This window comes from Cnephaeus nilssonii (genome assembly GCF_951640355.1).
Source record: "Cnephaeus nilssonii genome assembly, chromosome: 20".
Lineage (NCBI taxonomy): Eukaryota > Metazoa > Chordata > Mammalia > Chiroptera > Vespertilionidae > Cnephaeus > Cnephaeus nilssonii.
Genome location: NC_137091.1, coordinates 19562738 through 19586953, shown reverse-complemented (window position 1 = coordinate 19586953; position 24216 = coordinate 19562738).

Sequence of the window (24216 nt, the reverse complement as noted above, 5' to 3'; positions counted from 1 at the left end):
TATAAATTGCTCATCCTTCTCTTTTCTGTGCAGAGACCTTTGGAAATACTAAGAATCAGCGTGTGCACTGGGGCTTGAGCTAGAAAATGAGAAATAATGACACACTGAAAAACGTCCTCTGATTGTCTTAACAAAATACTCTCTGGTTTCTTCCATGGAGACTGAACATTAGTCTTTCCATTCTAAGTTTCAAACTTGGCTCTAATTATGACAGCTTAGGATCACATAGTGATGCTGGATTCAAAGTTCTATACTTGTGATGGCCTCTATGCTTTTACTGATGTCATTTGCTTGGACTTTAGTTGTCTTTAATTATTATTAGAGAGAGAGAGAGAGAGAGAGAGAGAGAGAGAGAGAGAGAGAGAAAGAGAAACATCAGTGTTGAAAGAGAATCATCAAGCTGCACCCTGGGCATGTCCACTGACTGGGAATTGAACCGTGACTTCCTGGTTCATAGGTCAACACTCAATCACTGAGCCATGCCGCTGGGTGTCTTTCTTATCTTTGAAGACCCAGCCCCCAAATGAAGCCTTCTCCAGTCCAGCCTATCAAGGTAAGCTATCCAGTTCCCTGTGCTACTAAGTTACCATGTGTTCCTTATTCTTTTTTCAGCTTGTCCCAGTCTAGCTCATGTCATTCAAGTTAGTTGTGTCTGCCTCTGACCTTGCTAGAGGTTGAGCTCCTCAAGATTGAGGGCTGTGACTTATTTGTCTACCTGCGGATAAGTGTGATTTTTTGTGTTTCTTCCCACTTTGGTTTCTCTACATTCTTGTTCCTGAAGGAGAAGGGGATTTTAGAAGTGACTATGTAAGATTTCTATGCAGAATGACTTTTACTAGCAAGGTAGAGGTTTGAAGATGCTCCTTGCTAAAGAGCAGCTATGGCCATCCTAGAATGAAGCCAGGAGGGGAATCCCAACAACCTGAAAAATAAATAATAGCCTTGAACTTATGTTAGGGTCTTGGAGGGAATGAAGCAGAGTAGACACTGAGTGGGAAACAAGGAGCCAGGAGCCCTTAAACCTTGTCTGTCGCTGGTGCTGAAAGGACTGCCTGCAAACCCTGTGAAGTCAACAAATAATGCTGGGACCCTCATATGGAATCTTGGTGCCTGGTTCTAAGTGAGATTATAACCTACCTGGTTGTGGGTTATATTGTAAGCCTTTTGAAAAAGCATGGGACGAAAGAGCAGGGGTTTACGGATAGATATGGATAGAACAGAGACAGAGAGACGGACTGATAGATGCTAGTTGCTCAATATAAATATTTGACGGATTCAATGGCATGCAGTTTCTGAAAGAACATTACAAACACCATTTCATCCCGAGTTCATTCTCAGCCGAGCGAGCGTTACAAAGAGTGGCTTAGTGTAATCCCCTGTTCTACAGTGGCAGAGTCATTAGCTCAGACTTGTGGGAAAGGGGTGACACGAGCTGCTAGGGTGAAGACAAAGCCTGTTTCTCGTTCCTGTACTGTGGACCCTGGCACAGCGACTCCACTCTGAGCCTGGACCTCAGGGGACAGGCTACTGCCAAGCAGCTGTGACATGATCACACTTGTCTAGGGCAAAGGAAGACAGGAAGTGGGTTTGGATGGGCAGAGCATGACAGTATAAGTTTGTTTGTAATAAAAATCACAGAGGACACCTGAGTACAGGATACTTACCATAATACATTATTTTGGGAGTGCGTTCAGATTGCCATAAACATTTAGAAAATACTTTGGTGGTAATTTTAAAATTAGAGTACATAACTATAACTCTTCAGCTAGGTCTGGGATCTATTTCAAGTTAAATTTTGTATATGTGACATAGGGCCTTGTGTGTGTTCATAGATAAGTAGTTGTTTCAGTACAAGTTTTTGAAAAGTTTACCCTTTACCCATTTGATTATCTTTGTCAAAATCAATTGATCTCCCAGCTGGTGTCGCTCAGTAGTTGGGCATCGACCCTTGCATCAAGAGGTCACCAGTTCGATTCTTGGTCGGGGCACATGCCCAGGTTGTGGGCTCCATCTCTGCAAGAGGCAGCCGATGTTGATTTTCTCTCTCATTGATGTTTCTATTTTTCTCTTCCTCTCACCTCTCTAAAAACCAATAAAAACCTTATTTTAAAAATCAGTTGATTAGACATAAGGGAAATGCAAATCAGAACCATAAGGAGATGCCATGTCATATCCACTGTGATGGCTATATGAAAACCCACAATAGATGATAAGTCTTGGTGAGGATGTGGAGAAACTGGAAAATTAGTACAGTGCTGGTAGGAATGTAAAATGGTGTAGTAACTTTGGAAAAAAGTCTGGAAGTTCCTCAAAAAGTTACATATAGAGTTAACATCTGACCAAGCAATTCCACTCCTAGGTATATACACCTAATAGAAATGAAAAATATGTTCATGCAAAAACTTGCACAGGATTTCTCATAACATCCTTTATTCATAATGGCCAAAAAGTGGAAACAATCCACATGTCCAGCTGATACAGGGATAAAGAAAATATGATATATCCTTACAATGGCATATTATTTGGCCATAAAAAGGAATGCAGTAATGATACATCCTACAACATGGATGAATTCTGCTACATTTAAGAAGCTTAGTAACCACATATTGTATGCTTCTGTTTATATGAAGCTTAGTCACCACATATTGTCCAGAATAGGCAACTCTATATAGACTGAAAGTAGATTAGTGGTTGCCTAGGGTTAGGGGGAAGGAAATGGGGTCAAGGCAGGGGGGAATGATTGCTAATTATATGGGGTTTCCTTTTGGAATAATGAAAATGTTCTCAAATTGTGTTGGTGGTTGAACAACTTTGTGACTATATTAAGACCCATTTAATTTTATAATTTAAATATATCAAATGTAGGATTTGAATTGTTATGGTATCTCAATAAAGAGTTAAAAACTCACCTTATCAAATATAGGTTGGTCTGTTCTATTCCATTTATTTGTATATCTATCCTTATGCTACTACCACATTATCTTGATTACTGTAGTTTTGCAATGACTAGTAAAATTAGGAAATGAAGCTTCCAATCTTGTTCTTTTTCCCCTGCACAATATTTTTGACTATTCTGGGTCCTTTGTATGTTGCGTATAAAAAGTTTAGAATCAATTTGTCAATTTCTACAAAAATGCTTATTGGAATTTCAAAGGGATTTTATTGAATCTGTTGATCAGTGTGGTGCAAGAGAGCCTACATGTGGGGTATTTCTTAATTTATTTAAAATGTTTAAAATTTATCTCAGCAATGCTTTTTTACCTTTAGGTTTTAGTATAGAAGTTTTAAGTTTTCAATAAATTTATTTCTGTTTTTTAACTTTATTGTAAATATTTTTTTTAAATTTATTTTCTATTTGTTTTGTTGCTAGCAGATAGAAACAAATGATATTTGTATATTGATTCTTTATAGATTCATTTATTAAGTCTATCAGGTTTTTAAATATGTACCTTATAATATTTTATGTTGACAATTATGATATACTTTCTATTTTTTTTATCTTTGTGCACTTCATTCCTTTTTCTTGAGTTATTACACATGCTAGTAAATATTTAATAGAATCTTTAAGAGTGGATGGACATTCTCATTTTGTCAATTTTAGAGGGTAAGCATTTGGCCTTAAACTGTTGTGTATGATTTTTGTCTGTAGATTTTTCTGATGCTCTTTATTAAGTTCATAAAATTTCATTATATTTCCAGTTTTCCAAGAGGCTTTATTTACATATTTTTAAAGAAATGGGTGTTGAATTTCATAAAATACTCTATTACTATGATCACATAACTTTTTTCTCTTTTTCTGTTAGTGTGGTGACTTTCAATAATTGGTTTTTGAATACTGAAACAAACTTGCATTTCTAAGATAAAACCTATGTGAGGGTAATATGTGATCCTTTTTATTTATTTCTGGATTTGTATTCCTAGTATTCTGTCAAGGATTTTTCCATCTATTTTTATGACAGAGATTGGCATACTGGCCTTGTTCAAAAAGCCTGGAAGTGTTCTCCCCTCTATTTCCCAAAAGTGTTTGGGTAATATTGGTCTTATTTCTTCCTTAAGTATTTGATAGAACGCACCATGATGCCAATTAGCATTTTTTTCTAAATTAGTTTTCTCTGTTGCTTGTTGTTTTCCATTTCATTGAGTTCTGCTTTTATCTTGATCATTTCTTTTCTTTGTGCTTTGTTTACACTTCAAGCTTCTTAAGTTTCGAGCTTCTTAAATTGAAGCACAACATACTTGATTTCAAGCCTTTACTCCTTTCTTATATTGCCATTTAGAGTTATAAAATTCCTGGTTACTGCTGCTTTCGCTGAATCACACGGTAGACCCTGAGTCAGAGCAAATTTTTTTTTTCCATTTACTCATTCGTATATTTTGTCAATTCCTCATTTATTTAAAAATATGTTTTTATTGATTTCCGAGAGAGGAAGGAAAAGGGGGAGAGAGAGAAACATCAATGATGAGAATCAGTGATTGGCTGCCTCCTGTATGCCCCCCACTGGGGATTGCGCCCAAAACCCAGGCATATGCCTGACTGGGAATCGAAATGTGACCTCCTGGTTCATGGGTTGATGCTCATCCACTGAGCAAACACTGGCCCAGCCTCTCATTGATTTTGATGAGGACTAAATGAGAGCATAATTGGCTCTACGAATTGAAAGATGAATAAGATACATTTTAGAGGGACAGGTCTGAAAATAACAGTGTAAGGTAAACTTATTTTTCTATTAAATGATCATATAACATTTAATTAAATTATACTCATCTGTATGACACATTGACTAAATGCTAGCATCTAACTTTATAAAATTGATTTTACTGTCATATTATCCAACTTTATAGATTAAAAAAAAACACACACCCTGAAACACAGGAAAGTGAAATGAATTATATCTTTTACTTTCTTCTCCTTGGACCAGGCTTGCAGTAATAGAGTGCAACTTGGAATATTCAATCCTTGGTCTTGGGCATATGACTCACCTTCTGTGTTCAATGTGAATTTTACAGTTTCCTGAGCATTGGCTGCTCCAGTGCATGTATATGTGTTTTGCAAACTATAAATCATTGCACAAATTATGTCTTATTATTGGGTTTGCTTGTTCATCTGGTCTGCCTTACTTTAAGCCAATCTATACTTCTGTGCCAGGTTGAGTGGATTAGATTGTCTTAAAGGGGGCCTTGTTGTTTGGGGCTATTCTTCCTTTTTCTTCTTTTGCTTATAGCTCCATTGTTTTCTTTGAAAAATGACTACTTACCTGTTTCCTCATTTTGTGTCCGCCCTGGTGGGACTGTCAATGCAGAGTGTGTTTGCTTCAAAGCTGGGCAGGTGTCCTAAGCCTGAGTAGTAAGAGCCCCTGCCTTCGCCTCACCCCCACTCCGCCTCTCACCACCTCTCATTCAGGATTTTGGCCAGAGCGCTAGAGAGAGTGGTTATCATCTGAGGATGGGCTTTGGAGTTTCCAGTTTTATAAGCCAAGTTATTTTCTTTTCACACATAAGCTAGTTTGACTCCTTAGTCTCGCTGGCACTTTTCACACCACCATCTCCTTCTTGGAAAGTAGGATCCTAAAGAGAATATTAACGCTAGGTTCATATTTATTTTTCCAGCATGGAGCACAGAGCACAGTCCTTGGCACATACTAGGCACCCAGTAAATGCCTGCAAACCTGAAGGGGTTCATTGCAATACTGACAGGTATCAACTTCTTCAGGGCAGAGAATCTGTCATCCTCAACACTTAAGGGCTCGATGCATGGCTCCTCCCCAAACTTCCTCCTGGAGCCTCACCCCCCAGCACAGCACTGAATGCACTTGTTCCAGTATTTAAATAAAAGAGCTCCTCTCGCCAATTGCTACTGAGCATTGAAATGTGCACTAATTCTTGGAGAAAAGGGCTACAATTTTTTTTCTTAATATAATTGTGTTGAAGAGTCAAATGCCAAGGGAGGGGCAAGCAAAACTACACCAGACCCAATGCTAAGTAAGGGCCAGGTGTGTCGGTGCATTTCTAAGCTTCCTGGCCTCAGAGGGAGGAGGGAGAAGAGGAGTCACAGCCGAGCCACTGAATATTTTAAGGCTGACGAACAAATGACTTCATTATGGAGAAGATTGCTACTGCTCTCATGTAATGTCATAACTTTTGGTATAATTCATCTTTTAAAGACTCTGTAGGGAAGGCAGACTCTCAGAACAAACTGCCATTAATATTTAACGCACATACACCAAAAAATATTAGCCCCTTAAGCTTTTATGAAGTCTTTATGGGGAAAAAACGACAAAACTACAAGTGAAGTCACACTTCCAAATAAAAAGCAGCAATCTTAACTACAGCAACTGTGGGGAGAATTAAGGAACAAATTCCAACTCAGAGTTGTTATGTCTGCAATAAATAACCATTTAGGTCCTTGGGAAATGACACTAATCCCTTTTTTTTTCTTTACTCTTTACTTTGGTTTCTTTGGTTGTAAGTGCAGTTACAGAATTCCAAACCAATGTAGCATCTGTAATTGTCACTAAATAAAACCTAGCACTAACCATTACTTATCGTAGCCTCTCCCAGAGTTTCATTGTAGAATAAGCTCTCCTTTTTTAAAAAAAAACAACAACAACAATTTTTATTGATTTCAGAGGGGAAGAGAGAGGGAGATAGAAACATCAGTGATGAGTGAGAATCATTGATCAGGCTGCCTCCTGCAAACCCACACTGGGGGAATCAAGCCCGCAACCCAGGCATGTGCCCTGACATGGAATCGAACCATGATTTCCTGTTTCATAGGTCAATGCTCAACCACTGAGCCATGTGGCTGGGCATAAGCTCCCCTTCTTGTCCCACACCTCAACCCACCTGGAAAGCTTGGCTGGTTAGATCCTGAGGTAGAACACCGGGTCGAAGCTGGCATTTCCTTACCCTCTGCATAGTCAGGGATCCCAGATCCCAGTGCGTGCTCATATCGGCTCTGGCAACATAAGTGATAGCTGCTTTGGGATGGGGAGTTGTATGTACTTCCATAACTGGTGTGGGTTTGGTTGAAACTGTCATACAATCTGTACTAATAAAAGGGTAATATGCACATTGGTCATGATACCCTCACAGTAACAACTGAACAGCTGGCTGCATGGGGTGACAAGGCCAGCAGGGGGTTAGCGAGGGACAAACAAATGACTGACCAGCAGGCTTAGCAAGGGACGACCAAATGACTGACCAGAAGGCTGTGTGAGGCGACCAGGCTGGCAGGGGGGTTAGCGAGGGATGACCAAACGACTGACCAGCAGGCTGCATGGGGCGACCAGGCCAGCAGGGGTGTTAGTGAGGGACGACCAAATGAATGAGCAGCAGGCTGCGTAGGGCGATCAGGTCGGTGGTGGGGGGGGGGGGCAGTGAGTGGTGACCAGGCCAGCGGGGAGAGGGGGCAGTCATGGGCCACCAGGCTGGCGGGGGGAGCAGTTAGGGGCGACCAGGCCGGCAGGGGGGGAAGTTGGGGGTGACCAGGCTGGTGGGGGGGAAGTTAGGGGCAATCAGGCTGGCAGGGGGCGGGGCAGTTAGGAGCCAGTGGTCCTGGATTGTGAGAGGGATGTCCGACTGCCGGTTTCGGCCCATTTACTTTGCCGTGTCTTCTGGCCCATTCTGGTCGTTTCACGATCAAAGCATGGTTCCCTGGGATTGGGTCAAAACCAGCAGTCGGACATCCCCCGAGGAGTCCTGGATTGGAGAGGGTCCAGGCTGGGCTGAGGGGACCTCCTCACTCCCCATGCATGAATTTCATGCACCAGGCCTCTAGTCTTTAAAAAAAACACACAAAACATTTTTTATTGATTTCAGAGAAGAAGAGAGAGGGAGAGAGAGAGAAACATCAGTGATGAGAGAGAATCATCAATCCACTGCTTCCTACATGCCCCCTACGGAGGTCTAGCCAGCCACCCGGGCATGTGTCCTGACCAGGAATCGAACTCGACATCTTGTTTCATAGGTCTACACTTAACGGCTGAGCCACACCAGTCGGGCTGTCATATAATCTTTGTGTAAAATAGTGATCACCAGAAAAGGCAAAGTTGAGTTGAAGCACTAAAGGTCAGTTGCAGAGTGCTGTGTGAAGATTTCTGCCCCGAGTCCTACTACTTATGGGCCAAGGGCAGAATCAGAATGTAGAGAAGAAAGAAGCACGAAAATGGTAAAGATGCCCATCACCACTAGAAACCCTTGGGGCACAGGGTAGAGCCAGATGGATGGATAAGGAGCAGCATTTTTAGTAGCTGAATCATGGCCACAGGTGTGAAACCGGAATTCAAATTTGGTTCTCAGCCAGTTACATTTCTGTGTCCTCTCATTGTTTTTAAACATTGTGAAGTTGTTATGAGCCTTCATAGTTGTTGGCAAGTGCCACTCAACTTATTCTAGCCTCTTGATTTTTTCATGTACTATATAATGATGTATTGATTCTTTTACCAGGTGTACTGGTTAATAATGCGGATTTTTTAATCAAAGAATACACAATGATTTCCAGAGAAACATCAAAAGTGTTTTATTCAGCCAAAACTAGTTTGGCTCAGTGGATAGAACGTCGGCCTGCGGACTCAAGGGTCCCGGGTTTGATTCCGGTCAAGGGCATGTACCTCGGTTGCGGGCACATCCCCAGTAGGGGGTGTGCAAGAGGCAGCTGATCGATGTTTCTCTCTCATCGATATTTCTAACTCTCTATCTCTCTCCCTTCCTTTTTGTAAAAAATCAATAAAATGTATTTAAAAAAAAGTGTTTTATTCAAAGTAATGTTCATCACTAGCTACACATTTCCCCCATCTTTCAGGTAATTTGTGGATACTGTCCCAATAGAACTTTTCTTGTTGTGCGGCAAACCATTCAGAGACCCAATTCTCCACTTCATCGTACGTTTTGAAGTGCTGCTCAGAAAGTGTGCGTGCCATCGATCGGAACAAGTGGTAATCTGAAGGAGCAAGGTCTGGTGAATACGGTGGGTGGGTTAGTAATACTTCCCAGGCAAGATCTTTTAATGTGTCTTTAACTGGTTTTGAAGTGTGTGATGGTGTGTTATCATGAAGCAAAATTACTTTGTCGTGTCTTCTGGCTCATTCTGGTCATTTCATGATCAAAGCATGGTTCAATTTGATTATTTGTTGTTGTTGGTGATCAGTATTAACAGTTTCACCTGGTTTTAGAAGCTCATAATACACCACACCTTCCTGATCCCACCAAATGCAGAGCATTGTCTTCTTTCCGAAGCGATTTGGCCTTGCAGTCGATGTTGATGGTTGACCTGGATCAACCTGTGATTTTGTACATTTGGGATTCTCAAAATAAATCCACTTTTCATTGCCAGTCACAATTCGATGCAAAAAAGACTTTCTTTCATGCCATTGAAGCAACATTTTACTGATGACTTTTTGGTTTTCCATTTGTCTTTTGTTCAGTTGATGTGGCACCCATTTTCCTTCCTTTAAAATCTTTCCCATTGCTTGTAAATGATCAGAAATTGTTTGCTGGGCAACGTTTAATCTTTCTTCAAGTTGTTTTTGAGTTGGACACGCATCTTCATCCAATAATGCTTGTGATTGTTGGTCTTCAAACTTTTTTGGTTGACCAGGATGTTCTTTGTCTTTCACATTGAAATCATCACTTTCAAAGCGTTTAAACCAGCGTTCACAAGTATCTTGAAGGAGCATGTTCACCATAAGCTTCCCGAAGTATACGACAACTTTCAGCAGCACTTTTCTTCAAAATAATGAATTAAAACTTCCCGCATATGCTCTTTTTTGGTATGAAATTCAACATTTTTAAGCGTTCAGAAAATTTGACATAGGAAGTTTTGAAGCTTGCTGTCAATACAACAAAATAGCATACATATCAAATTGCATGTGTATAAACATGTATTGCATGTGTAACTCCATCTATTGAAAAAATCTGCATTATTAGCCTGTTCACCTGGTATATTCAAATTAGCCATTTATACATGTTGCCCTGGCTGGTATAGCTCAGGGGTTAGAACTTAGCCCTTGCACCAAAGGGCGGCAGGTTCGATTTCTGGTCAAGGGCATGTGCCTGAGTTGTGGGTTCCTCCTGGACCCTGGTAGGGGTGTGTGTAGGAGGCAGCCAATCGATGTGTCTCTCTCACAGTGATTTTTCCCTCTCTTTCCGTCCATCCCTCCCTCCCACTCTCTCTCAAAATCAATGGAAAAAATAGCCTCAGGTAAGGATTAACAAAAATAAAAATGAAACAAAAATAGTCAATCTACACATTATTTCTGCTCTTTTTATAGACACATGATTCCTGTTGTCTGTCATTCATGCAGATCAATCACTTCCCATTCGTAGGTAATATATTTGTAAAAAATAATAGTTATTAAAGCAAAACAAAATGAAGAATTATCATTTACTGAGTACTGACTACTTCTCAGGTGCTCTGCTAAGCACTTTGATTTGTTATACCCCTTAATGTCTATAACAACCTTATGAATTAGATACTACATTTTCTCATCTATAAAATAAGGCTGCTCAGAAAATTAAGAATTAAACCAAAGTTACCATAGTATTGAGAGTTCAGCTAAGCTGCTCCATGGTATTGCTACCTCAGCATCCATTTTTTTCCAGCCAAGAGGCCTGTGGGTATATTAACTGACACTAGTCCCATCATATAGGTGCATGCCCAAGACAGCAGCCCCTGAGTCACAAGCAAATGCAAGTTCCCGATAGGACTTTCCCAACAACCCTTGCGATCAACAGTTTCCCCTGTCTCACAGTGCCTGTATGTTTTATGAGCCCTCCTGCTAAACCTCACTTTGTAGTTTGAATCGACCACTCTGGCCTAAATCCAGGAACCCCAAAGCACTCCATCCATGGACCCTAACAAAGGCATGCTCACCCAGTCCTGTCTCAGGGTACACAGTGCAAGTATGTACCTTCTTAGCACCTTCTCCTCAAGGGAAATTCGCTTGTCTTTTCTTACCTATCCCGTCAGCTCAGATATGAAAATAAGTTTAAAGTCATCTCCTTCAATTCCCTGTGGGCACTTGGATTCCAATAGCAGTGTAGACCTTTGATCTCCAAAGAAGAGGATAATCCAGATCAAAAGCAGGGGCGAAAGGGCCTTTGGGTGCCTGCCCTTCTCCAGCCTCAAGCCTGCGGTGATGGTCACCTGGCTGTTCTGTCCACGGGTATATTTCCTTCTAATTTTTTTCATAAGAAACTAGAATTGTGATTTAGTCATTGAAGAAGTACTGTGAGAAATGCAGGATAGTTACTGTTTAAAAAGCATGTGACAACCAAAGAAAGAGAATTTTATTGAGACTGAGTGACTGATCAGGAGTTCATGCCCCGTTCTAAGAGAAGACAGCGTTTAACCCAAGGGCACTAGTCTTCCTATCAGACGTTTTAATTAAATGTGTACTTGCTAACACTATAAACGTGGACCTTCTATGTCCCTGCTTTGTCCTTAAAATGTGTAAATGGTGATCATGTCTATATATTATAGCTATAAATATTAATTTAATAATAAATTTATGAAGATTATTATTACCATTAATGTTGTTGTAGTAGTTTCTTTGTAAGCACTGGTCCTGTCCCTGGTTGCCTCAGATAATATTTGAAAAACCTGAGTGATCAGTTTATGCTGTATCTCCTTCTGAAACCAGTGTGTTTCTGAGCGCTAAGAGACCTATCGGTTAAAAAGCTAAGCCTCGGCGGTCACACACAGCATGTTGAAGTCCTCCAGCCCCAGCTCTGCATGACCCTGATCAAACTGTGTAACTCCCCAAGCCTTAGTGTACTATTTATCTGTAAAATTGAAATATTTATCTCACAGGTTTATTTTTAGTTCTCCTTTTAAATGCTGACCTAATTATTGCAGGTAAAATAATTGATAATAAACATAATGATTATTATTATAAAATGATACCACTCTCCAGGAGCAAGCCAAATATATGTAGAAATAATTTAGCATATTCTCACATCTTAGGAGTATTTTTAATTTTAGCATTTGTGGTTGTCTATTTACATATTCAGACAAAATGGGACATGAATCTACCCCAATAACACACACAAAAAGCCACATTTAGAATTACTACATACACAGTTTCCAGTGTCACTGAATGTTTCAATTCTGTAGGAGACTTAATGGATTGGGTTTCTTTGATTGTGGCAGAGGAGGTGACTTGAGGCCTTGGCTAAATGGACACAAAAGAATAGCTCCTGATATCAGTGTAGTTGAAATCTCATTACTATTCATGGCTCTCGCTGTCCCTTTGTTCTCTGTACTTTCTAAGGCTCTGGGCATTTCTTTTTGGGTTTCATTTTCATTTCATTAATTTTCTGATTTTTTTCTCTTCAGACTGGAGACCTGAATAAAATGTTTGCCCTGGCCATTCAAAAGCAAGGGGCGAGTTTCTTCCCTGCAATAGCAGAGTGGGGATGTTCTTGTTTGTCTGTCTTTTTATTTATTTATTTTTAAAATATTTTTTATTGGTTTCAGGAAAGGAGAGGGGGAGAGAGAGAGAGATAGAAACATCAATGATGAGAGCGAATCATTGATTGGCTGCCTCCTGCACACCCCACACTGGGGATTGAACCCGCAACCCGGGCATTGCCTTGACCTGGAATTGAACTGTGATCTCCTGGTTCATAGATCGACACTCAACCACTGAGCTGTTTGCCTTTTTAATCCTGCCTACTTCCAAAGACGTTTTTAGGCAGTGCATTTGTCCAGATTATAAGTCAAACTCCAGTATTGAAAGAGGCAAAGAAATGAAAATTATATTAGGCAGAGCCAGCCAAGGGAAGCTACAGCGCTTAAACATAACACTGTATTCTGTTTTTCCCTTCTTTAAAAGATAGGGAGAATAACTTTCTATCTCTTTCTCTCTCCCCTCCCCCCACCCCCTCTCTCCCTCTATCCTCTCTGCTATGTCCTTCAGCATTATTTAAGTTAAAATTAAGATGCAGTTATAGAAATGTAGACATTTGGAGGAGCATTCTTTATTATATCTTTGTGTTTCCTCTAAAGTCCTAATTAAGAAATGTCCTTTACAGTTCCATTGTTAGAAAAGCCTGGAACTAGGGCATGTCTCTATTCTGATAAGGGCAACTCATATCATATTCTCTTTTCCATTTGACTTCCAGGAAGCTTGGAATCTGATGCTCAGTTATAGCCACAGGTAGAGTTGGTATGTTGTTTCTTTTCTGTGAACTAGGTTTTCTTATTCTATATGTGTATTTTTATGCACATAAAGAAACAGTAGTGTCTCTGTCCTAATGATCAAGTAGTGTTCACCAATAGTAATAATAACAGCACATATCGTACCAGTTGTAGTGATATTTCAAAGCTACCTAAGAGATTGAGTTGTTATTTGTGTACCATATTCTTAGCAGGGAAGACTAATTTGTTGTTATAATCCACTAGAGGCTGGGTGCACGGATTCGTGCATGGGTAGGGTCCCTAGGCCTGGCTGGCAATCAGGGCCTTCTGGCTGCTGGCCGGGGCCTTCCTTTGTTCTGTGCCACCCCCTGGTGGTCAGCGCACATCATAGCGAGCGATTGAACTCCCGGTCTCCTGGTTGAACTCCCGAGGGGACACTTGGCATATTAGCCTTTTATATATATAGAAGATAATCTCTTTCTGAATGATGTTAATAGTAGAATAGTCTGCTCAGGCAGCAATGACAAAATGCCACAGACTGGGTGGTTTAAACATAGAAGTTTATTTTTTCAGTTCTGGAGGCTGGGAATTTTAAATATGGACAGATTCCCACCCTATACCTCCATGTCACCACCTGATAGATTAAAAAATGTTAACAACACCTGGCTGGCATGGCTCAGTGGTTGAGTATCAACCTATGAACCAGGAGGTCACAGTTCAATTCCAGGTTGTGGGCTCCATCCTCAGTGTGGGGTGTGTAGGAGGCAGGCGATCAATGATTCTCTCTCATTGATGTTTCCATCTCTCTCTCCCTCTCCCTCCTCTCTGAAATTAATAAAAATATATTTTAAGAAAAAAATGTTAACACCATTTGCTGGTCAGTAGCAGGATTTATTTTTATTGTCCGGGTGTCATAAACCACTGGAAATGAACTATGAACAATTCTTAGCAATTTTAATTTCAGTGTCGTCTTTCTATACCTTTTACCTTCAGTAAAAGCACAGCCTAGTTACTCAGGTAGGGGCATCACAAGATTACCCACTGATGTCTCAAGGCACTGAGGATTTACTGTAACAGATGGTCCACACACTAGACCCTTTTTAGAGTTATGTGACTTGGTAAATGGGTGGGAGTCATTAAGTGACTCAACCTTGTCAAAAAATTTTAAGCTCTTGTTGATAGCAACAATTAAAATCCAATCAAGGAAAAATAGTTCGTTATGGCACACCTGTGAAAAACAGGTCTTAATTGAAGAATAAATGTGTTAATATTTAGGAAATATATGAACAACGTTTAGTTTTTATGATTAAAAAATTGCCTTTACTGATTTTTCTGTTTTGCTTCCATGGTTCTCAAAACCTGTGGGAGCTTAATTTCAGCAAGTTTGTTTTCATTATCTAAATATTTTATAACAACTTTTTCTACTCCAGTAGTGTTTTTCCTCCTGACACACAAACACTAATTTTGTCCTAGATTTAAACAGAATAATAGAACAATCTTACAAATGTGTGAGTAATCCTTTAGCATTTTAAATAAAACTTCTACATATTGCATTATTTCCCTTTCTTAACTGTCTTATGAGATTAGCCATGTTATTTACATGAAATCTATGAGGAAACTGAGACGTGGCTAATAAATTTGGGAATACAGACTCAAATTAAGGTTCTCACAGCCAGTGCTATTTTTTTCCTGTTCCCCAAATACCAAAGTCCCATAAACTTAAGAGAGAATTTTATATTTAAATCCTCTAGAGCCCACCTTCCATCTATTTTTCCCCCCAGGTCTGTAGCTCAGCTTGGTTTAAAAAAAGAAAAATGTTTACTTATTATTTTCACAAAGAACTGTACTTCTTTGGGAAATAGAAAGCCTGTCCTATTGCATTTGTGTCTATCAGGAATCCTCACTGAAAGCCATTTGTAACTGATCAGAGACCTGGGATTTTTCCCAGTTCCACCTCCGTGAGCATTGTTCTATAGCTTATCTGCCTAATATTTTTAAAATCTGTTTATGTGCAAACCCATCAAATAGAGTTGCCTTCTGAGTGAATTACACTTTTGACTTTGTTTTGGTCAGTTTGCAAATGCCTTTCTAGAACTATAATCTTCTCTGTGTAATTTATGTCTGAACAGATTACATCTTATTTTGCATGGCAGGATTTCTTTAAAATTATTTATTATCCATGTTACATTTTAAACGGGTGCTGGGCTATGCAGATTTTAAATGTGTTTGTCATATACCATTAGTCCTTGTGTGAAATCTCTCAGTAATAGTTAGCCCTTGAATTTTCCGCAGCTAAGGAGAATTTAACACTGATTGATGGCAGATCACTTAGCTGGTTGGCAGATTTTCCAATTTACGGTGGGGAAATTGCTCTTTTCTTTTTGTTCATTCCTTCTGCTGCTTGCTCAGAGCAGGAAGACATATGTGCCAGACTATATCGAGAATCAGTGCCGGATTGGCAATACAGCATGTCTTTTTTTACAATTATGATTTTATCAGTTTCCCAAACTGTACGGGGAATGTCAAATGTCTGCTATGACATTCTTCCATTATTGTTGGCAGCTTATTTATGTGTCTCGTGCACTCCAGCTCCTTATACGCACTGCATAACCTTCATCTCTTGCATGATAACGTGGCCCTGAGCTGGGAAGAAAGAAAAGTTTGCATTTTGCTCAGAAGTCCCAGGTGTTTTGCCCATGGTCTGTAGACCAGCTCTGTTATCAATTTTACCTTTTTCCTCTACACATGCTCAGGAAAAACAGTTCTCCACCAAACTGTGTTAGGTATGTTAATTAGAAAAGATATTGGCTGCAAATAACAGAAAATTCAACTTAGCCCTAGCTGGTTTGGCTCAGTGCATAGAGCGTTGGTCTGCAGACTGAAGGGTCCCAGGTTTGATTTTGGTCAAGGACACATACCTCAGTTGCAGGCTAGATTACTGGCCCTGGTCGGGGCTCATGTGGGAGGCAACCAATTGATGTGTCTCTCTCACATCAATGTTTCTCTCTGTCTAAAAATCAATGGAAAAATATACTTAGGTGAGGAGTAAAAAAAAAAAAAAGTTCAATTTAGAGCAGCTTAGAGAAAGAGTGGATTATTTTCCCCACAGGACAAGAAATCCCAAGGTCCATGGTTACTGTCACTGGTTCAGCTGCTCATAGAAGAATTCAGAGTGATAACTAGCTTTTCTTGTCTTCTCATGCTACCATATTTAGAACATTGGCTACCAACTGCTTTCAAATGACTGAGGTCTGTTTGGGCAAGGCTCTCATTCTTCTCCACTTAAAAATTCAAGTAGCTTGTGAAAATTGTGTGAATGGCATTCAGTGAACTGTCCTTTATTTCAAATCTCACCAATGGAAGTCTCTATGAGTTGACTTAGCATTGCATTTAAGAGGCCTCTAAAATGTGGTTTGTATTGCCCTAGCTGGTTTGGCTCAGTGTATAGAGCATTGGCCTGTGGACTCAAAGGTCCTGAGTTTGATTCCCATCAAGGGCACATGCCTTGGTTGTGGGCTCAGTCCCCAGTAGGGGGCGTGCAGGAGGCAGCCAATCAATGATTCCTACTCAGCATTGATGTTTCTCTCTCTCTCTCTTCCTCTCTAAAATCAATAAAAATACATTAAAAATAAAATAAAATGTGGGTTGTATTAAACATTCAGTTATTTAACAAATATTTAATATGCATTAAGTATGTACTTAGCCCTTGTCTCCAGGAAAATAGCCAGTGAATTAAATATACAAAAAACAGTGTCCTAATGGACCATATATTCTCCTTCCAGCATATTTGTATTATTGAAAGAATTGCTTTATAATGAACAGATCAAATGCTCCTGTATAAAATTTTCTTATTACTTTGCCTACTTCCCTCACAATGCCTCATTTGCTGGTGCTGACTCAAACCAGCTTGGACTAACCAATTGTAAAGCTTTCAGGAATGTTGCAAGCCAATTGTTAAGCATGGCCATTATTTAAAAATAATTATATAAACTTGCAATTAATTAAGTTATATAAAAACCAAAAATAATAGAAATTAAAATAATCATTTTCTAACCTCTATTACTATGATCTATGCGCTGGGTTTTATTTGTGACTATTTTATGAGGATGGTAGAAATTGGTGTGTTACTGGTTCCCAACTCCATGTTCAGTGACATCACATTAAAATCAGATGTCCTGGGATATTTACATCATGAACATTCGCAAGTGCTATAAATCATGACCCCTTGGTTTCCTGGGGAGCCAGTTGTTACCCATTTACCAACATACCACAGGCCCCATCCAACTGTGAGCCTTTTCTTTTATTAATTTTTTTTAGCATTTACTTTTGGTATCACATATTCATTAATGCTTTCAGCCAACATTTGCTCAGCATGTATTGACTAATAGGCACTGGATAAGAAGCTGAGGATTCAGAAATGAGGACAGTTTTGTCTTTGACCTGTAGTCATTTAGAATCTAAAAAGATTAAAATTAACAAATAATTATACCATAGGGTCATGGATATTATAATACTAGCGAGTGCTAGATAAGAAGAGATAAAACAGTGGCAGTAATCAATGTTGGGTGAGTCAGAAGCCTTGGAACTTGAAGAAAGAGAAGGTGTTTGCCAGGCAGACGAGGCAAGAAGGGCATGCCACATAGAGGAAAATGTTTACAAAAGAGGAAAATGTTTGCAAAAGAGCTGAGGTTTGGAGCAGCTGGGTGAGTCTGCACACTCTCTTTGCCCAGTGTGGCTGAAGACAACTGTAGGGCCGTGGTTGGCAAACTGCGGCTCACGAGCCACATGCGGCTCTTTGGCCCCTTGAGTGTGGCTCTTCCACAAAATACCACGGCCTGGGCGAGTCTATTTTGAAGAAGTGGCGTTAGAAGAAGTTTAAGTTGAAAAAATTTGGCTCTCAAAAGAAATTTCAATCGTTGTACTGTTGATATTTGGCTCTGTTGACTAAGAGTTTGCGGACCACTGCTCTAGGGGAATGGTGGCAACACAAGGTAGGAGAGGTACTCAAGGAGAAGATCACAGAGGCCGTGTTTTCATCATCTCCAAAGCCAGCACCATGCTTGGATCAGAAGAGTAACTCAGTTAATATTTACCAGTCAGTGCTAAGAAATTTGAAGTTGCCTTTCCTAAACAGCAATGAGGACTACTTACCTGGATAATACTTTCTCATTGTGCATGAGTACATTGTCCTTCTGATTTTATTGATTGATTGCATAGATTTGTTGACCATCCCACCACCTCTGGTTTCCTAACACTCACTCACTCACTCACTCACTCACTCACTCACTCACTCACTCACAACTGCTTTCTTTGAGTTGACAAAAGCATTGCTGAATCTGCAGGACCTTAAGCCTTGGTAGTGAATGCAATCCCAGTGAAGGCTTTTGGAAGGCAGCCAGCTGGCCTCTTCTGGTGACCCTCTCTGCATCAAAGAGCACCTTTCTAGTGGAAGTTTTAGTGTTTTTATGAGTTAGGGATTGGACAAAACCAGATAGTAAATTAATTTGAGAGTTTGTGGCATCCAGGACAGTTCCTGGAAATTTAGAAAGAAATCTATATGATATCTGGTTTTTATTTTGATTTTTTCTTGCTAGTCGCTTACATTTTTTTCAAAGTAGCTTCTGAGAAAAGTTCAATAAAGGAGCAGAACAGTAAGATTCCATCTTATCGGTTATCTCTGTAGCTACCTCTTAGGATGTTTTTCCCTCAGTGTTCAACTCACTGACTCCTTCCTACTATTCTTATTTCTGTTCAGTAGCGTTTCTACTGAGAGAAGCCATCCCTCTCTATTCTGGCTAACATGGCACCTTTCCTCAAGCTTTATCCCTGACTCTGCTTTGTTATACTCATACACCACTTATACACACGATAATGTCAGATATTGATATTTATTTGCATTCTGTGTCTTTCCTCAAAATGACAGAGCCTTTGTCTATTTTCTGTCTTCAGCTTCACAGTATGTGGTCAGTTTTTTTTAACTACTTATGTTGCTTACTAAAGTCTATTTTGAAACTCTTTACCCCAAACAAGTTTCCAACTTACCTATTTTCAGAAAGGATTCCATCCAAATTAATATAAAGAAGTTATAGTTTTCTTCGTACAAAGCTACTTACTGTGGTACAAAAAGAAGTAAGAACTTTTTTTGTCTGTGTGAAAACTTTTAAGTTCTACTCTGTTAGTAAATTTCAGTCATACAAGACTGTGAATATAAGTATATGCAGTGTTATCAGTTATAGTAACTGTGTTATACCCTAGATTCTCAGGACTTATATACCTTCAACTGAAAGTTTGTACCCTTTTTCTAACCTCTCCTTATTTTGTACCCCCACCACAGCCAGTTCCTGACAATTACTCTGTTAACACGAATGTTATCATATTTTTCTGTGTATAAGACGCCCCCCCCCACTTTTCCAACCCCAAACTAATATTTTAAACATAAAACAGAACACATTTTTATTTAGTAATTACCACAGAAAATGTTTACATACCAGTACTATGATATTAAGCAGCATATCACTTTATTCAGCCTCTATTAGTTCTAGACATATCAATTTCTTCAACTTCTGTTGTATCACTGCTGTCTTCTGAGTCACTGTCTATACTAGTATATGTGAGACCATCCTCAATTCCGTCCATGGCATCGCTGATTCCACATTTCTTGAAGGACTTCACAATTCCTCTTGTTTGACGCCATACCATAAGTTTAGGACCCAATTGCAGAGCTCAGTAATGGTTGTTTTTTTTTCACTCTTCCTGTTGGTGTAAAGTTATCACCTGCTTTTTGCATCCATCTGCTCCATTCTTCTCTAATCAGGGCTTTAAATGGCTTGTTGATTGAAACATCCAGTGACTGTAGCTGACCTGTAAATCCGGGGAATAACTGCTAGGTGTGTTTGCAAATCTGATGCAACCCTTTTTGTCTTTTCTGTTAAATGTGTTTGGAACTGATCAAAGACCAGTAGAACTGGCTTCTTTAAGAGCCGCCCCCCCCCCCCCCTCCCGCCGGCCCCCTAGGAGGCAGTTTAGTACCATCTGCACAGCATGAAAGCACAGCAGTATAGTGTGTCTTTTCATGGCCACTTGTCTTGATTGCCACTGTTTTGATTCCTTTCACATCAACAGTTCTGTTGGAAGGCACATCAAAATTGAGAGGCATCTCATCCATGTTTGCAATCTGACTTGCCTCAAAGTCATATTTTTTCTGAAGTTGTATGACATAGGAGTGAAACTGTTGGATTTTATCCTCATAAACTGGTGGTATATTTTGAGCTAACTTTGTTCGTGACCAACCCTTCTCTCCTCATGAAATTGAAGCACCATTTTGCTTTTCCTGTAAAATCAACAATGTTCATTTCACTTACAAACATTCTTGCCTGACATTGAATAAGCTTGGTTGACACACATAAGTCACTTTGGCGCTGCTCCATAATCCAAGTCTTAAGCCTCTGCTCCAAGTTTGCCCATTTTGCTGGTTTTCCTCTTAAGGCCTTCTTTTTTTTGGCATTTTAAGGAGTTGTTCTTCCTGTTTTCTACACTGTCTGATCATACACTCAGTGGGAGGAGGTCCAAAATTGTCTCTCTGCAGCTCTATTTCCATGCTCTTTTGCATAGCTGAATACATTCAGCTTGAACTTTGTAGAATAAGACAATTGCTTACTGGTATTTATCTTTTCATTTTTTGACATCTTTATGGGCTCAGAACGTTCTGGTCCCTATTGCATCTGTGCACTCCCCACCTCCACTTCCAATTACGGCATCAGGTGACAGTAACAATAAGGCTCATGATTGGAGGAAGTCTGTTTGACAAGGTATGGGCAGCTATTCACCCCCATGGGTGCAGCTGACTTCCGTGTATAAGAAGCCCCTCGATTTTCAAATGATTTTAGAAAAAAATAGCATCTTATACATGGAAAAATATAAAAGTAACTAACTTAATGGGGGAATCTTTTCTCTCTCATATATTAGTATTGTTGTGAACTTTAATTATCTTACAATTTTGTCAATTATACCTCAACAAAGCTGCAAAGAAAAAATTATATTAGAGAAAATAAAAAGAATAGGTTTACAAAAATATGATTCACCTCACTAGTAATTAAAAATGCTAATAATTTTTTTTTTCACTTAAGTAAAAGAAAGGAAGTTAGAACTTTAAGGCAGGACATTTGGGTTCATTGTGTCCCATTGGTGATATCCTATCTAATAAAAGAGTAATATGCAGATTGACCATCACTCCAACACACAAGATGGCTGCCCCCATGTGGTCAAAGATCCTGCCCCCATGTGGACACAAGATGGCCAGCAGGGAGGGCAGTTGGGAGGGACCAGGTCTGCAAGGGAGGGCAGTTGGGGGTGATCAAGCCTGCAGGTGAGGGCAGTTAGGGAGTGACCAAGCCAGCAGAGGAGGGAAGTTGGGGGCAACCAGGCCTGCAGGGAAGGGCAATTGGGAGGGACCCAGGCCTGAGGGGAGAGCAGTTGGGGGGGAACCAGGCCTGTGGGGGAGAGCAGTTGGGGGTGACCAGGCCTGCAGAGGAGGGCAGTTAGGGGCAAACAGGCTGGCAGGGGAGCAGTTAGGCATCAATCAGGTTGTCAGGGGAGTGGTTAGGGGGTGATCAGGCTGGCATGCAGTAGTGGTTAGGGGCAATAAGGCAGGCGAGCAGTTGGGGCCAGCAGTCCTGGATTGTGAGAGGGATGTCCGACTGCCCGTTTAGGCCTGATCCCACCGGGCAGTCGGACATCCCTCGAGGGGTCCCAGATTGGAGAGGGTGCAGGCTGACCCTCCTCTCCCCCCCGTGCATGAATTTCGTGCACCGGTCCTCTAGTGTCTATATAAGTCTGAGTGTGCCATTTTTCCTCACTGGAATTTCTAGTTTTCTCATTTGTGAAAAGGAGTAATTCACACTCCCCCTCACCCACACACATTTTGCCATATTCATTGTGAAAATCAAATGAGATAGAATATATAAAACGCTTTGAGAATTTTAAAATGCAATGTTACTGGGATATTATTTTTTTTTTCTTGACTCAATCTGGATTGGATACTTTCTCTTGATAGCCATATACTTATAGACAATCCAGATTGAGTCAAGAAAAAAAAAATCCCAGTAACATTGCATTATAAAATTCTCAAAGTGTTTTATATATTCTATCTCAGGGTGTCCCAAAAAATGTATACACACTTTTAACAGCTAATAGCTGTAGATTCTATTACATTTTGAAAAACAAATATATTCTGTCTTTATAATTATTCAAAGGATGTATACATTTTTTGGGGGACAACCTATATATACATATGATATCTTTCATATCTTTACCACTAGGTAAGTTTCTGTGATTATTCAGCAGGCTATTTTTTTTTTCTCTTGTTATGCCTATTGTGCTCTATTCTGACCTGGGAAATACATATGAAACCATAACAACTACATAAAGTTAGCAGATAATAAGTTTTAAATGCTTTCTTCCCTTAGGTGAAACAGCATCCTTACCTCCCTATGTAAAGAATGATTTCCCAACTCAGAGATTCTAGCCAGGTGTTTATGATGACTTTGTGCTAGTTGCAAATTCTTTGACAAGAGATGAAAATTGAAGTCTTTATGTCACTGGTTTGTGGGGCAGCCCACAGAGAATAAAAAATGTGTTTGTAAACTCTGAGTGTGGGTAGGCGTTTTTGAAATCCCCAGATCTGACAGAATGATTTCCAACTAAGAGTGCCGTGTTGTTTATTACGACTTTGAGTGGCAGTCTAATATATTAAATCAGTGCAGAAGATTGTAAAATGAATTAGCATTAGCAATTTAATACCTTCAACAAATTTAACTGTCACTCAGGAGCATAGCTGCCCTGTTGTAAATAAAATAGCCAACATGAAGCTCCCTACACGATGGACATTATTGTCCAAGGAGACAAAAGCTTTTTGATGTACGTAGTCACACAAAGGAAGGGTACTCTACATTTAGCAAAATTAAGTGGCACAAAATTAATATAAGCATTTGTCTATGGCTGGACAACTTGCAGCCTTAACGTAAAAGTTTGACAACATGATGAACTGGGGATCTTCCACTCTCCCACCCCAGGAAGTCTTGCTCATGAAAATGCATAGAGATGTCCCTCCAACAGGAACTGGTCCTTCTGCCTCCATCACCACCTGTCAACATGGCACTTGTTCCATTAAGAAGGAGGTTTATGAAATCTTTTTAATAGTGGGGTAAATGTTACTGCTCTGGTGTTTATTGAAAAAAGCAGAACATAAAACTCCATATAAAATTCAATACTAGTAAATTATTATTGAAATCCTATGAAGGAAGAATCACCATCATTGAGCACTACTTGCCAGACATTGAAATAGCACTTTATACTAGCTCATTGGAACCTTTCAGACATGTTTGTGAGGGGAGTTATTTTATAGGTAGAGAAACTGGAGCCCAGGTAGTGAAAGTAACTTGCTTAAGAGCACCCAAGCTCATACATGACAGAGGCAGATTTTGACCCGAGGTCTTTTTATTCTATTGTTTATAAACACTCTGGTAGGTTACTTGGGACTTGCAACTTCATGCCAAGAGTTTTGCATGCATTAGAGACATTAATCTTCACACTCATACTACAGTCAATACATTTTTTTTGTACAGATGAGATATGATGACTTAATGAAAATAAATGACTAGACAAATTCTAATAGAGACAAATGTCATTATCCACTCACACTAAGACCAGAAAATAATGTTAACAGTGAATATCACTTGGAGGCCAGATTAAGATGATCTATTTTAGCATTGTAGAATTTTAAATAAGAAGAATGTGTATATATATGATTACTGAAGATTTTGGTTGGTCAGTCTATTTGTCCCTCTCTATCTATCTATCTATCTATCTATCTATCTATCTATCTATCATCTTCTATCTACCTACCTGTAGTTCTTTATATCCAGAGGAATACATCTTACTAGCAATTTTCAGAAACATTAAAGCAATTTCTCTTTATGTGATTATGCTGACAGCTGAATACATAATAAGATCATTATTTTATACCACTTTTAATTTTAGGAATTGCTTTTTAATTTTTATAAAATAATTATGTAAAGTTT